We start from the raw sequence: 17,529 nt of genomic DNA, 5'->3' as shown, positions 1-17,529 counted from the left end.
CGTGTTGGTTGCCATTGATAAATTCACTAAATGGATAGAGTACAAACCCATTACTTCTCTGACTTCAGCTAAGGTAGTGGAATTCATACAAGATATAATATTCAGGTTCGGAATACCAAATAGCTATATAACTGACCTGGGATCCAATTTCACTAGCTCAGAATTCTTTGATTTCTGCGAACAAAGAAGCATCCAGATCAAATATGTATCAGTAGCACACCCAAGAGCCAACGGTCAGGTAGGAAGGGCTAATGGAATGATATTGGAAGCACTCAGGAAGAAAGTCTTCGACAAGAATGAAAAGTTCGCAGGGAAGTGGATCAGAGAGTTGCCATATGTGGTCTGGAGCTTAAGAACTCAACCTAGCCGAGCTTTGCATGGAAATACTCCCTTCTTCATGGTCTATGGTTCGGAGGCAGTACTACCTGCTAATCTCAGGTTTGGGGCACCAAGGCTGATCTTCGAAAACATAGCTGAAGCTGAAGCCACTAGACTGGAGGATGTTGATATACTGGAAGAAGAACGATTGAATACAATGATTCAGTCAGCCAGGTACTAGCAAACTCTGAGGCACTATCATGATAAGGCCATACGACATCGATCCTTCGCAGTGGGAGATCTTGTCCTCTGCCGAATTCTAACGGGGGAAGGACGACACAAATTGTCGCCACTATGGGAAGGGCCCTTCATGGTAGCAGAAGTCACTCGGCCAGGATCATATTGACTTACTCAAATGGATGGCAAAGAAATAGGGAATTCATGGAATATAGAGCATCTCAGGAAGTTTTACCCCTAGCTAGATTTCAAAAGCTATCGGGGCAACATTGTATTCTGTAATTGGAAAAGTATGTCATCAATAAAAATACTTCGTTCTCAAAAGCTCTCGAACTACTTATTATCAATCTACATGCTTACTTAACTTAGGGTGACCACTATACCCTGCTCATGGAGCAATCGGCTTAAGTCGGCTGTGACTTAAGACGGTGTGACATGCTCACGCTTACTTAACTTAGGGTGATCACTATACCCTGCTAACGGAGCAATCGGCTTAAGTCGACGGTGACTTAAGACGGTGTGACATGCTCACGCTTACGTAACTTAGGGTGACCACTATACCCTACTAACGGAGCAATCGGCTTAAGTTGATAGTGACTTAAGACGGTGCGACATGCTCACGCTTACTTAAACTTAGGGTGACCACTATACCCTACTAACGGGGAAATCGGCTTAAGTCGGTAGTGACTTAAGGCGATGCCACATACTCACGTCTACTCGACCTAGTATAAACATGCTTATGATCACTCATCTTAGGGCGATCTCTATGCCTCACAAAATAGGAAGAAGTTTCGAAACTAGCATACTGCATTTACTTCTGCAATCGTAACAACTGTTGAATTCAAACAATAGAAAAACAAAAACATCATTCAGTACCAAGAACACGCTCTAACATAGTATTCGGGCACATTAACCACATACACATATGGTTCATGAATGTATTCAGTATTTCTACTTGGCAATGTTTTTCTCAGGAGCAATCAACGAAGAAGGGTGACTCGAGGAGTCAGGAGCAGCTTTGACGTCGGCGATTATATCATCAGGAACGATCACGCCAGGTCTTCTCATCAAAATTCGTCCCGCGCGAATGGCTTTATCCATAGCTTTGTCGCGCTGGGCCTTCAGAATGGTAGAATTGTCTTCGGCAATCTTGGTAGCCAGTTGAGCAGCTTCTAGCTCATGGACGACCGATCTCTTGGAGGCTCGTAGATCCTTGATGACAGAATCTTTACTCGACACCAACTGCCTAAGACGAAGGACCTCATCCTGAGACACTTGCAGCTCGCGACGGTGGTGTTCCAAGTCTACCATGGTAAAACGATGGCTCCTCTCCAGGATAGTCAAATAATTATTGGCATCATGATACAACCTATCAAGATTATCGCGAGAGGCAGCAAGTACATGTTTTTCCTCATATAGACAAGAATCAGCTCTCAAGCACTTAGTAAGCAGTGAAAACACAGCAGAGACAGTCAAGTAAGCTTACTTCGTTAGCCGCCTTCTCAGAGTCAAGCTAAGCACTAAGAGAGGAATTCAATGAGTTGGCATCATCTAAGGAAGTAGAAACCCGAGCCAGGTCGATCTGACCTTGAGAATACTTCTCTTCGAGTTCAGAGTACCGCCGAGTCACATCTAACAAAAAATAGTTGAAGAAGGGCACACAGTTAAAAATAGACTAATCAAGAAGCCAAGAAAGAAACAAAGGCACTAACTAGCATTTGTCATTTTCAAATCAGATATCTGCTTCTGAAGTAGCAGCGGATTCCACTGTGGCAGAAACAGAGCTCCTTCGGGGATAGACGCACCCTGTGATCTCAATTGACCAGCCATCCCGTTGACCAAAGCCTGATATTGAAAATAAATGAGTACAAAGACGATAACTTGCCAGGAGTATTGCCAGAACCAGAAAAGCCGAATTACCTGAAGATTAGAGAAGAATGACGGAAATCCTAAGTCACGAGAAGCTAGGTGGTGGCTCGATGAAGGAATATCAACTGAGGCAATTTGAAGAACATCGCCAGGAATCAACTCGTCACCACCAGCAGGCATCAGAACTCTAGCATCAGGTGTGTCGACCTCTAAGGCGACTTCCTCATTTGAAGCACGCGTTGTTACCATGCCATCAAAACATGGAGGAGAAGACCCAACGTGAACATCCATGGAGGTATGAGAAGGGGAGCCTGCTTGGATACCCTCAGAGGCTGGGTTGCAGCCCGCACTACCCATCGGAGCCGGATCACCACCGGCAACACCCTCGGGGGCTGGGCAACCGCTGGCACCATCCTTGAGGATTGGGTTCTTCGCAACAGCCACCTCTAAGGCTGAAGGACTCTCAGTCACCTCCATGGGAACTGAACAACCTTGACCAACCTCTTGACTCCGAAGACCGCTTTCCAAGGTCGACGAGACACGAGACGCTACTCGGGATAATTCTAATCCCACCTCTGGGATGTCAGAACAAACGTCCATCATATCACCATCAGCTGGCTCGGACAACATATCTTCAGGAACGACATCTTCGAGAGCCTGATCGAAATTTGCTATGGATAGTTCTTGCAGACCAACGAGTGCAGACAAAGCTGGAGAAGGAATATCGCTACTCCCTCCACTGACTCTGTAACGCCGACTGTTCTTTCGAACTAAGGGGACTTCCTCTTCTTCTTCCTCGTCAACAACATGGACAATATACGGCACAGGGTCACACCCATTGGGATCATCTCTGACAGGGTCACACCCATTTGGATCAGCACTGGCAGGGTCACACCCATTGGGTTCAGCTCTGGCAGGGTCACACCCATTGGGTTCAGCTCTGGCAGGGTCACAGCCATTGGGATCAGCTCTGGCAGGGTCACACCCATTGGGATCAGCATCAGCAGGAACACACCCGTCGGGTTCAGCCCCAGTAAAGAGTTCCACTAGTACTTCTTCAGCAGTAGGGGCAGAAGGGCCGGCATCACGATCCAAGCATGACACTCACCGAAGCCGTCTCTTTTTCTTTTTCTTCCCCTCGGCAGGAGCAACTGAATGATTGACTTGGCGAAAGCGTTTCGGGCGAGTACCCTTCGGCCTTCGAGTATCCACGATTTTCTCAGGCTCTGGGATAATTGCAATAGCCATTGTTTCATCAGGAACCGAGTCAGAAGAATCCCCAACCAACATGTCCAGCATAGCGCTTATCTCTGCATCACCCAGACTCATAGGCATCTCAAAATGAACTTGCCTCTCATCGTTGGGAAGATCTCCAAGTGAAGCAACCAGAACCTCAACTTTTTCAAGAGAGGGTCACACTCTAAGACCCAAACCACTGTCACTAGCAGGAGGATTTGACACGAAATCGAGAAAGGACTTGGAAGGCGGCAGATTCCAAGCAGAATATGCAACAGGAGCACCAATGTTCGATACCTTGCCTATAAGGATCATTTCCAGTCGACTCACCAAATCCACAGCAGGAATCCTCTTGTTAGTAACCCGGGTTGAATCGGTGACACCACTATACAAATAAGCTAGGTATGCCCTATCCTTCAGTGGCTGAATATTCTTAAAAACAAAGTCTGCAACCAAAGCTTCAGCGGTCAGACCTCTCTCCTTCAACAAGCAAATTTCAGCAAGAATAACTTTGGTCTCTGCTATCTCCAAATCTGTGGGAGACTCAATCCAACTTGGAGCGCGAACATCTAGCTGTCTCCCTGACCGAGGGGGGAGAGACTTGCCATGGTTTTCCATAATGAACCACTCTAAGCGCCATCCTTTAATGCTATCCTTGAGTGGGATGTCAAGATATTCCGATTTCCTCCCACGGTGCATTTCCAGACTCGCACCACCCACGAGCTGATGCTGCCCCCCAGCCATCCCAGGGCAACAATGATACGAGTACTTCCACAAACCGAAGTGAGGGAGAATTCCAAGGTAAGCTTCGCACAGGTGAACAAAGATAGAAATTTGCAGAATAGAGTTGGGATTCAGGTGAGTCAGATTCAGATGGTAAAAGTCAAGGAGACCGCGAAAGAAGGGAGAAATGGGAAGAGCAAGGCCGCAGATAAGAAAAGGGATGTAAACAACGGACTCGTGGGTATCCTCTGTCGGGACAGTAACCCCACGACAAATCTGCCAAGAGCAAAGCTCCTTCGGAGGAAGGACTCCGACGGAGACAAGATGGAGAAAATCCGACTCGTAAACAACAGACATATGATTACCTGTGAAGGGCAATTGACTGTTGAAATTGATTGGAGGAATGATCGTTGCAGTAGAATTCTGACTCTTCCGCTTGGGCGCCATGGCAACCTCGTTGGCGGGCGGAGCGGAAGCAAAATCAAAGGGTAACAGAGGAAACCCGGAGGCAAAAGTGAGGCTAGGGCTTGGAATGCAGAGGCGTCCGGCGACGTGATACGAATGGGGTTTTCCCGGGTCAGACACCGTTTCTAAAAGTGCATAGCCATCACTTGGTCATTGTTTCCAAAACACCGACGTGGCCTGATACGACTCGGCTGTTATCTCTAAAAACGATGACGTCGTCAGTCGTCACTCGGTAGTTATTTCTAAAACGCCGATGTGGCTCGAAATGACTCGGTTGTTACCTCTAAAATGCCGACGTCGCCAAGCACCACTCGGTTGTTACTTCTATAACGCCGACGTGGCTCAGCAGAACTCGGAGGTTACAATCTAAAACGCTGATGTCGCCAAGAACCATTCGGCCGTTACCTCCGAAGACACCAGTGGTCATCACTCGAGCGTTATCTCTGAGAACAACGACTACGTTGGACACAAATACAAATTGTCGATCGACTATAAAAAGACGATGGAAAGCTGAGAGATGTGCACAAAACAGGCCGAAATTTTCTTCATTATATAAAAAGGGAAGTTCTTCCACAAATTTAAAGACCGACTCATTATGAGCCGATCTTCTTCCCACTTCTTGCTACATTACACTACTACATTACATTATATTATGCTATACTACTAACTGTTACTACATTATTCCACTAATACTACTTCTACTACTATTTATCTATACTAATATCTAAGCCAGCGGCGCTTTGCCGCTGCCGCTGCCGCCGCTGCTGCCGCCCTTGCCGTCGCCCTTGCCGCCGTCGTCGTCACCATCGTCGTCGCCCCCGTCATCGTCGTTGTCGTCACTGTCGTCGTCACCATCGTCGTCGCCCCCGTCATCGCCGTTGTCATCACTGTCGTCGTCACCGTCGCTCCCCTCCTCGGACGAGTTAGAGGAGTTCTCCTCGTACGAGGAGACCTCCGACTCATCCGAGCCCTCGAGCCCAGAGCGCTCGATGGCCCGGATGTATGTCCACACCTCAGCAGCGATCCCCTGGGAATCGTCCGAGTCATCGGACGACGCCGGGGGAGAGGCGTGGACTGGCGACCCCTCGGACTCGGAGGAGAACTCCTCATCCGAGTACTCGGAATCGCCGAAGTCCTCCGAGGGAGGAGTCGACTCTCGCTTCCGCTTGTCGCCAGAATGGTGCGAGGAGCCTCCGCCTTTCTTGCTCTTGCCCATGGTGGAATAGAAGAGAAGAGAAGAGAGTAAGCAACAAACAGCAGAGAGATGTGTGAAGACACTAGTGCAACAAGCGCTCTATTTATAGAGGAAGAAGACAACCGCTCATCTCCTACCATGGTCACTGAACAGTCGCAAATATTCAATAAGCAATTCAAATCGTCTGGAAACAAGTCAGGCAGCTGACGCCGTTTCACGTAACACGACACCCATTGGGACTCAAGTCAACTGCTTGGACGATATGATTACACCTGCGGTCACGTCAAGTTACTACTTAGGGGCAGTTTGATAAACGCTCAGCGCACCAAGCCGTCCCTTACCCACACCCATTGGGGGGACGTCTAGGAATTTTCAATATATTTTCCCAAGCAGTCACATCCACACAGTATACGCAATGAATGTATCAAGACAGAAGGAAGATATCGATGGAGATCGGAGGAAAGCCAAAAATAGATGATGAAGTACAAGTCTAATCAACATGAGCATTGAAGCACAAAGCGAAATAAAGGCCAGCCAAGAGCCATCTACCGGATGTCCAATCTATCGCAGATCAAATAAATTTCAAAACCTAACAGGACATGGGTAGACCGTGCTGTTGATCTCAAAGACAAAACCGTATGCTGATTTCTAAAGCATAAAGCCGGCGATATAATGCTGAACTCTAAGTCATTCGACGAAGATAAAGGATGATTTCTAAAAAGCACGAGATGAAGACCTTTGAATGGATTATTTTCAGTAATCCATTCAAAGCTCGGGGGCTACACCCATTGGGTGCACCTACGGTGCACCCAATGGATCATTAACTCCAAAAAATGGAATGTTGATCTCTAAAGCATGAGCTAATGATAAGATGTCGATTTCTAGAGGATGAGACAAAGACAAGACAATGCTGATTTCTAAAGCACGAGATGAAGATGAAAATGGTTCCTAAAAAAGCTTGAGATGAAGACCTTCAAGGGATTATTTTCAGTAATCCACTCGAAGCTCGGGGGCTACACCCATTGGGTGCACCTTCGGTGCACCCAATAAATCCCGAATCCCAGAGAGCAGAATGTTGATCTCCAAGGCATAAGCATGAGACAAAGCACTGACCTCTAAAGAATAAAGCGAAGATCAATGAGCAAAGACAGTAGAGGATAGCAGAAGATCATTTTCACCAAGTTACTTAGAGTTCAGAAACAACAACTCATTTAAGCCCATTTTTCAAGGTATTCTTTATCAAATTCAAGGACCGCAAGCTGGACCTAGAATCTTTGGGCCGATTATTTCAAAATCAACTCAAAGATTGGGGGCTTGTGGGGGGCAGATATCCCCCGGGTCCACTAGAAGTTTAGAAGACCTCGCGAAAGGCTCTGGGCGTGATATTTCGTAAGTCCATCCCTTCGTGGGCCTGGGGAGGGACGCTCGACGAAGTGGATCAATACAAGACCGGATCAACTCGAGCTCAGACGGCCCAACAGATTCGAGCAACATCCACGGTAGTAACCCGATTTTCCCGCACTGTGTCCTCAAGCATCGGAACTGAACGGTGATAAGTCGGCAGAATTATAGGAAGATAGGCTCAGTCAGTTCACTATTACTCAGGCTCACGTTGTTATCATATCCGCATGTAGCGCCCCACAGTCGAATATATAAGGCCTAGGGGGCATCCCCTCAAAAACCCTATCTCACTCCTTAGCCATTTACTCAACTCTCTAGCATCTCCCATACTAGAGAACTCTCTTGTAACCCACCACACAAAAGACCCACACCAGGACGTAGGGTATTATGCATCTCAAAGCAGCCCGAACATGTACAAGATTGTCTATTGTTTCTCGTGCATCTGGCACGAACCATCGAGCTATAGTCAGTAACACTATCCTACTCTAAAAAACACCTCAAGGGGCAACCCCGGATGCGCGGTCGGACCCAAAACACCGACAAGAAGGACAGAGGCGGTAGATTAGTCTGGGCTCGCGGCAGGATTTGCGTCTTCGTCGGCGTTCTGCTCCTTGGTGTTGCACCAGTGGGGGCGCCTGGAGTAAAGTAGTGGGGCATCGACCTCTGGCGGGGAGGCTTCCACCGGATTGGCGTCAATTTCTCACCGGCGGGGAAGAATCACCATTGTGCCGCGCCGTGCCAGGAATCGCATCGGCCACTCCTCTACTCCAGGTATGCCTCACACGACTAGTTTTACCGTGAGCGTAGCATTACGTTGGGACTGGGCTCCTCTAGTTTGGTCGAGTGTGGCGGGGGACACACGGTACCGACCATGGCGCTGCCGGGTCTTGCAGTCGGGCCGCCGTGTTTGGCCAGCTGGAATAGGAGGGAGATTTCCAGCCGTCTGATCCCTAGCGAGTGATCCAGATTAGAAGGAAAGGGGTGTTGCATCCGGATCACTGTCGAGCGTCGATCTGAGATCCTAGGGAAGACTTCGCTGATCCGCTCATCTTAGACGGTGGCTGTTGGATGGCCGATAGACCACTCAAATTGGTGACCAACGAGGCGTTTCTGGTCGTGGGATCCAAATCCGAGGGCTTCTATCGAGGCGGGTCGGTGTACAGCTAGATGTAATCCGGTCCGTTTGGTTTTGATCCAACGGCCAAGATCTCTGCGTACCCCTTCACCATAGCTATCTTACAAAATAGCCCCTGCAGTTGTGTTAAAACAACCTGCAGTCCTATTGAAGTGCAAAAGTAATTACGCAGAGGTTCCGAAAACTTATAGAACTTTCCCTGAAGCTTTCCGAATTAATGCCCCGAGCCCATACACCGAATAAAGGCAGAAAATCAATATAGGTAATGATTTTTAGTACACAAATAATTGCAGAATCTTATTTAATTCATAGAAAATTCATTTGAGGTCCAAATTAATTCATTCCAATTCCTATAATTTTATAATATTATTGTTTATCACCTAGTACCACTGTTTTGACATGAAAGTCACATTAAAATTTATAGCCTATTTAATCTTGTACAAAACACATAGAATCTTTAGAAATTCATAACTTAAAATCTATAACTCCGATTTGATCCATTCAAGTTGCGTTAGTATCGTACAAGTGTTTACTATGCAGTAACAACATTTATTTTACCATTGACAGGGAAATAGAGTTTAACCTTTTTCTATAAATAATTTTGGTGGTTCAATGCCCAACACAAATATTGGACTAACTAGTTTGCTCTAGATTACATGTTCTATAGGTGCATAGAAGTTCAACTCAAACCAATAAATATAAAAGAAATGGTTCAATTTCAAAGGAGCAAAGAAACCGAGTGTGCCCTGGTCTGGCGCACCGGACTGTCCGGTGCACCAGGACCGTACAACTCCAAACTCGCTACCCTCGGGTTTCTCTGGACGTGCTCCGCTATAATTCACCAGACTGTCCGGTGCACCAGCGGAGCAATGGCTCCTTCGCGCAACGGTCGACTGCAAAAGCTAAAGATTCAGAGGAACAGTGCGCAACAGTGTGTGGCAGAGCAGAGCCGCCCGTCAGAGGCGCACCGGACAGTGAATAGTAACTGTACGGTGCGGCACCCGACTGTTCGGTGCCACTAAAAGACAAAGCCTCCAACGGTCGACAACGTCCGAACCCTAACGATTGGGTGACGTGGCTGGCGCACCGACAGTGTCCGGTGCGCCCATCGATAGCAGCCACCCCCAACGGCTATGTGGTGGTTGAGGGCTATAAATACCCCCCAAACCACCACCACTCCAAGTATCCAAGTTTTCTGAGCTTCTCATTCAATACAAGAGCTAGTGCATTCACTCCTAGACACAAATCAAAAGAATCAAAGCCTCTCCAAGTGCCAAAATCATTCCAACCCATTAGTGACTTGAGAGAGTGTTTTGTTCGTGTTCTTTGTGCTCTTGTGCTTGAATCACTTTCTTCCTTCCTTATTATTGTTTCTAAGTGACTTGTAATCAAAGCAAGAGACACCAAGTGTGTGGTGGTCCTTGCGGGGTGTAAGTGACCCGTTTGATTAAGGAGAAAGCTCACTCGGTCTAAGTGACCGTTTGAGAGAGAGAAAGGGTTGAAAGAGACACGGGCTTTGTGACCACCTCAACGGGGACTAGGTTCTTTAGAACCGAACCTCACTAAAACAAATCACTGTGTTCATCCGCTTTATTTTTTCTTGGTTGATTTGTTTTCCCCTCTCTTTCGGACTCGAATTCATTTCTAACGCTAACCCCGGCTTGTAGTGTGTGCTTAAGTTTATAATTTTTAGATTCCACCTATTCACCCCCCCCCCCCCTCTAGGCGACTTTCAACCATGTCTCATTCTTTTCTAATTAGATATTTATTTAATTTATGTTGGTTAGTCAGGTTAAACTGCATACCATTATAATCTACTAAAATATGATCTATGGTCAATTTATAATTTAGATTAAAGTTGAATTAACTACTACTTTAGCTTATCTTTTCTCTGTAATTATAAAATAAACATAGAACCTGGTGTTAATCATTTAATCACATCATAACTTGATGACCACGACTCTGATCTTAGTAGTTCTCGATCCCACGATCTCGTAGCAAAGTGTAGATTATTATTATTCAGTTTGTACTTATGGTTGGTGTGATGTTAATTTTTTCTATACCATGTTTGTTTGTATTGCTATGACTAGCAATGAGGTAACAAGGATCTGAAGAATCATCTTGGTACCTGGAATCTCAAGTGACAGGTAAGTTGTGTCATTGATCACTTCCTTTTTATCCAGTCATGTTCTTATTAATCATAATGATCTGCATAGGTTAATTTTGATGGGATCCAATAGTTTACCCTAGTTTTGGCTATCTTTATACCTTGTTTTACCACTAAATATTTTTGGGTAGTATATGCTATTGCTTTATGTGGTTTTGGGTATAGAGATATACATCACTCATTGTTATACTTTTGTTATCAGTTATTATTTACTGTTCATGATAAGATCATTATGTTAATGGGAACATGGAGAACCACCCGGGAAAACAGTGCTACCACAAGGGTGGTATGGGACGCCCTTGGTTGATTAACTAGGAAAGCTAGTGGATGACTACCTTACCCAAAAGGGGCAAGGGCAGTAGGGGAGTGGTCAGTGTAGGGAGGTCCTTGGGTTGATTTTGCTGCGATGGCGGTCAGGCGAGGGATTCCTGCACTGGAGCTTCCTAGAAATTGTAGCGGGTTTTCTGAAGCTAGTGGAACTTTGTAAAGGCCTCGTAGTGGTACCCTGCCTCGCTTCCTTGGTAGAGGTGTATGGGGTCCGATCAACCCCGTGGCAAATGGGTAACACGACTTGTGGGTAAAGATGTGCAACCTGTGCAGAGTGTAAAATTGGTATACTAGTCGTGCTCACGGTCATGAGCGGCTCGGACACTCACGTGATTAATTTATGTAACTTAAATTCAATTTGTCATTTGCATTTGCATGGGATTATTTATTAATTATGTTCTATTATTTATTATGGTTTGGTATTTACTTACACTTAGTAACTGCTAATAAAATTTGTCTTATTAAAAGCAATGCTCAGCTTTAACCCCTATTGTTGATCAGCCTTACACATCACATGAACTCCCACCTTTGGTGAGTTCATGAACATTATTCCCCACAACTTGTTGAGAGATGAACATGTGTGAGCTCACCCTTGCTGTCTCACACCCCCACAAGAGAAGTATAGATGGTTCAAGAGAAGCCACACAATGAGGAGTTCGATTCGATCTAGGTGGCGTCTCCCAGTTGACTTGTGCCAAGGATGATCCTTAGTTCGTTTTATATTTATATTTTATTGTTGTAAGACTTCCACTATGTAATAAGTACTCTGATTATATTGTGACATTTATCTCTATACACTCTGTTATTATATATGTTGTCTTCTTTGGTGCATGTATGAGATGCACCCGGCTTTGTCCCTTAAAACCGAGTGTGACATCCTCCCTCTCGCTGTTGTGGCACTCCTTCCAGGTAATCTGTTCTTCTTCTGATTTGTAGTAGTATTGGTAGTTCTTGGCTGAGATCTGGTATTTATGCATAAAAATAGCTCTTGGCTGAGATCTGGTAGTTGTTGGCTGAGATTTGTTCTTTGTTTGATCTGGTATAGCTTGCTAATTTCTCTCCTCTCAGATCTGGTATAGTTTGCTAATTTCTCTCCTCTAAGATCTGGTAGTTGTTGGTTGAGATCTGTTCTTCGTCTAATTTGAGCTCTCCCTCTCGCATGCACCAATTTCACTCCTCTCAGATCTGGTATAGTTTGCTAATTTCTTGTATAAAAATAGCTTCTGGTGTAGGATTCAGCAGTGCGATGATTTTGCTACCAAGTACCATGTTGTCAGTGTTCACACTGCTAAAAATAGATCTGTGCATGTGTAGGACTAAGATTTATGTGCATAGAGACGGACCTAGCTTATGGTGTAGATCTGGTATAAAAATAGCTTTTGGTGTAGGACTATGATTTATGTTGTCAATGTTTTGAGCAGTTCCATGTATGGGATCAGATGATCTGTAGGATCATTAGTAAAAATTAGGGTTTTAGAGTTTTACTGATTAGTTCCTGATAATTACCAATCATAGTCCCCGATTAGTACATCCTTGGCTTTTTATGTTATGTGGGATCATACTATTATGATTTGTTAACTCTACTAAATCTTGGTCTGTAAATCATAGTCCCTAATTAGTTCTTAGTCTGTTAATTAATATATACTGCAAGTTTTACTGTCTAAACATGATTTGTTATTCTATTGAACTATTCTGAATATTCTGAATATTCATATGTATGATCTGGTATAACAAATTTGTAACAAATTATGTTCATATGATCTGCATACATATATGAACATTGATATGTATGATCTGTTCTTCGTCTGATCTGGTAAAACAAATATATGAACTTTTACCTATTTTTCTATTATGAATGATAGTTACCTATTATTCTATTATCAATGGTGTGCTCCTACTTTGGAGCTTAATGTATATATTTGCTGTTTTAATTTCTATGTATGATCTTCCTTTTAATTTGTATAATGATCTACTATTTTGTGCAAAGAAATAATGTTGAGCTGGATGTTACCTTGAATGTCTAAACTGGTTGAGCTATTGTTGCAACTTGCTATTCTCATACTTGTTTAAGTCTCTGAGCTGTCGATCAATGGTATGTGATGCTCCAATACATGTGGGTCGCGCATCTCTTGTATGTCTCAGTCGTGGTTTAGGCTATTTGTTTGATCCTAATTAGCTAGGATCAACGTGGCACCTTTCTTAGTCCTAATTAACTAGGATCGATGATGTTGAGCTGAGTTCTACGATTACTTTTGAGTATATTCATACTTTTTATTACTCTCTGAGCTGTCGATCAATTGTATGTGATGATTCAATGTCTCTGGGTTGCATGTTGAGAACATTATGTGATGTGCTAAGTTGCTCATAGATTTGTAAGAACTGGTTCCATGCTGAGAAAATTGTCTATTAGCAATGATGAACTATCTACAGTTTTGAACTCACTTTCTTTGTGTGATGTGCCCAGTTGCTAATGATGACATTACTTACATCCTGATACCATTGTCGACTAATAATGATGATTACTGCTACTTATACTTCTACTTCTACTTTCCTATGCTGACATTACTGCTACTTCTACTTCTACTTTCCTATGCTAAGAATATCTATCTGTCTTCCCCCTAATCTTTTACTTGTTACAGCTATGGCTGACATGGTCTCTGAGGTTACTAGCCAGGGGGCTAGGCCTGCTCTTAGGTGGAGTGCCACAATGTCTGGATTTGTTCTACACCATTTTGTTGACTTGATAGGTACTAGGGTTAAGACTGACAAGGGTTTTAAGGAAATCCACCTTAACTCTGTTGCTAAAAATGTCTTCGAGTTCTGTGGCCAAGAAGTAACCAGCCAGCAAGTGTACAATCACCTTCGTAAGTGGAGGTCTTGGTGGGTCAAAGTTTGCAAACTGAAGGACATTAGTGGCGCTCTTTGGGATGAGGATACCTTTGTCATAAGCTTAGAAGAGGGTCATTATGCTACTTACATCAAGGTTAGGACAAACACCTTCCATGTCTCTAACTTGGTCTAACTTGAAATTGCTAACTTGAGTTGCTAACTCAATAGGATCACCCAAAAGATGTTGATTACCTCAATAGGCCCATAGAGAACTATATGCCTATGCAAATCATATTTGGAAGTGGGTTGCCACACGTAGGTTTGCAATGTGTTCAAATGAGCCTTTGGGCAAGCCAAGTGACATTGTTGACATCCTAGATGATGGCATTGAAGCGACCTTAGAGTTTGTTGATGCTTCCAATCTAATTGGCAAGGGGAAGACTGTTGATAAGGGTACCCCTGGTGACTCCAATGATAACAAGCCTATCTCCAACTTAGGGAAGAGGAAGAGGTACATGACTGATGAAGATGTTGTTGTGTTCAATGGGATGAAAGAGGTTGTATATGATGTTGCTTCTGTTGTCCGTGAAAGCATCCATGCTGAAGCAGCACCTAGGATCTACAATGTTGTAATCAACTGTCCTGTGTTCTCTAGGGAGGCTCTCATGTATGCCTAAACCACATGATGGAGCACAAGGCCACCTCCTTGGTGTTCCTGGACATGACTCCTGATGATCGTGACCTATGGCTCAAGACTTTACTAGCCAAGCACTACCACATCTGATCTGATCTGATCTGTGTATCCTTTAAACTGTTTAAGAACAGATTTGGCCCACTTGCTCTATTCCATCTATCCTAGATGCTACTTAAGAACAATGATGTTTCCCTGAGTTATATGGTTTTCCCTGTTCAAGAATAGATATGCTACACTTTATCTAATGTGTTCGTCCTTTATTTCCCTTTATGCTGTTTAAAAACATATATGCTACATTTGTTGTATTCTGTCCTTTTATGCTGTTTAAGAACAGATATGCTACACTCGATGTATTATGTCTATCCTATATGCTACTTAAGAATAGATATGCTACACTTGCATAGAGCAATGATGTTTCCCTGAGATTAACATGACTTCTATGCATTTCCCTATTTGAGAACAAATATGCTACACTTGCATAGAGCAATGATGTTTCCCTGAGTTAGATTAACCTGAGTTCTATGCATTTCCCTATTTGAGAACAAATATGCTACACTTTGTGAATCATTTAGGCCCCTAAGTGGTGCTTTGATAATTAATGAAAACTGACTATGGACTAACAATTCTTGAAGAAATAAGAATGCAAGACTGGACAATAGGAAACAATAAAGTCTTTGGGACTTATAACCATTGATTGTGGATCAAGTGAAGGCAAAGGTAAAATATTGGTTTTTTCTTTTGCCGGTCAACAGGTGTTTAGAGAAGAAATTGACCGGATTAATATGATAGATAGTCATACTATTAAGAGGGGCCAATGAACTTGATTGGTGTAAAACTTAGTGCCTCATAGAGCATAAGCGGTAGCATTTGCATGAGAGCTAACAGCGTCGCGGGTTTCAAAATTAAAATTCTTTTGAACTAGCGCAAATCTTTTTTCTCTGTGGTCGGCGGACCGTCCGTGACTCTGCCAGAGAGGTCTGCTGGCAGTCTGTCTTTGTCTCCCCTTGGCGGACCGTCCGGGCCAGGAGGCCGGACCATCTGCATAAGATGAATTGAGTTTGGGCAGGGATGATGTGTTTTTTGTGTCCTTGCACTACGGACCGTTTGGGGTTTTTAGCCAGACGGTAAGTGGTCTATGTGCGGACCATCCAACCATGAATGACGGACAGTCCGCTCGAATTACTTTGACTGACCAGCGCTATGTTATTTCAAGTTGTCAGGTCCCGGACCGTCCGACCCTGGAGGGTGGACCGTCCGGCCTTGACTATTCTGACAGCTCTGACAGGTTTCAAACAATCATTATAGCTGTTACTGGTACGACGGATCGTCCGCCTGTGCACAGAAGTTGTGGTAGTTGCACATAACGGCTATGTGTGTGTTGGGGGCTATAAATAGAAGTGGAGCTCGTGTGTGAGGGCTCTCTTGGGCACTCCTAGCACGTATTGAGCTCATTTGTGATCCTCCCACTCAGACACTCACACTCGTTGATTGAGATCACATTCAAGTGAGTGATTGAGACGCTCTAGTGCATTTGCATTTGTTGTGATCTTTTGAGGCACTAGGTGGTACACCGGACAAGCGTCATCGACTTGTTACTCTTGGAGGTTGCCGCTGTGGGGGACAAATATCCCCCGGGTCCACTGGAAGGCTAAAAGACTTCACGAAAGGCCTTGGGCCCAATAGTTCGCAAGGTCATCCCTTCGTGGGCCTGGGGAGGGACGTCCAGTGAAGTGGATTGACATAAGATTGGATCAGCACAAGCCCTAATGACCCGATGAATTTGAGCAGCAACCGCAACAATGATCTGACCTTCCCGTACATTGTCCTCATACATCAGAACTGGACGGAGATAGGTCGGCAGAATTATAGAAAGATAGGCTCAGTCGGTTCACTATTACTTAGGCTCACATTGTTATCATATCCGCATGTAACGCCCCATGGTCGAGTATATAAGGCCTAGGGGGCATCCCCTCAGAAATATATCTCTCACTACTTAGCCATCTACTCAGTTCTCTAACATCCCAGATACTAGAGGACCCCCTTGTAACCCACCACACAAAGTATCCACGCCAGGACGTAGGGTATTACGTGTCTCAAAGCGGCCCGAACCTGTACAAAATTGTCTACTGTCTCTCGTGCATTTGGCACGAACCATCGAGCTACAGTCAGTAACACCGTCCTACTCCAAAAAGCACCTCGAGGGGCAACCCTAGGTGCGCGGTCGGACCCAAAACACCGACAGCTGGCGCGCCAGGTAGGGGGTGTGTCACTGATCCAAGCTAGCTCAATGGCCATCACCTTCTAGCACAAGATCGTCCTCCGCCCCGGGTCCATGTTCTGCTTCGAAACCATTTCATCTGTGGCAGATGAAGAAGAAACTCTACGTCGCATCGCGGATCCGCCGGAGAGAAAGCCTTCCTCAACAAACTCCGGAAAAGGCAGAGCGAAGCAGGAAAAAGCGCGACCTCCAGCGCTCCGAACAGAGACTCCCTCCTACAAGCCAGGGGTAGAGGGTCCGTCTACCCGGAGAACTCCGCTATCCACCACTTCCACAGAGACATGGACACAGATCACTAGGGGAAAGGAGGCGAACAAGGTCGAGAATCATCAAACCTCTCTTCTAATACCTCCACCCTCAAAGGAGAACAGAAAGAAGCTAGTCACGAAGACAGTTCCATTCTACCCCGACGTCCTCTTCATCGGGGGAAGAGTGGAATCAACTCCCATCTTCGACGATGAACCAACCGCGCCAGGAGAAGAACCTCTTCAGCGGGTGTTAGGAACGTCTTTGGAGCAAAAAACTTACACTGCGCTCCTTTTGGAACGACTTTTTGTTGTTTCGAAGAATTCATATCGTATTTTTTTTAAAATAAATTTAATAATCCGAAGGTCCTCAAAAACAGGATTTAACAGTGTTTCTGGAGTATAATGTG

Source organism: Zea mays, chromosome 4 (assembly GCF_902167145.1).
Source record: "Zea mays cultivar B73 chromosome 4, Zm-B73-REFERENCE-NAM-5.0, whole genome shotgun sequence".
Lineage (NCBI taxonomy): Eukaryota > Viridiplantae > Streptophyta > Magnoliopsida > Poales > Poaceae > Zea > Zea mays.
The sequence above is the reverse complement of the archived record's forward strand: the minus strand, read 5'-3'. Positions refer to the sequence as shown.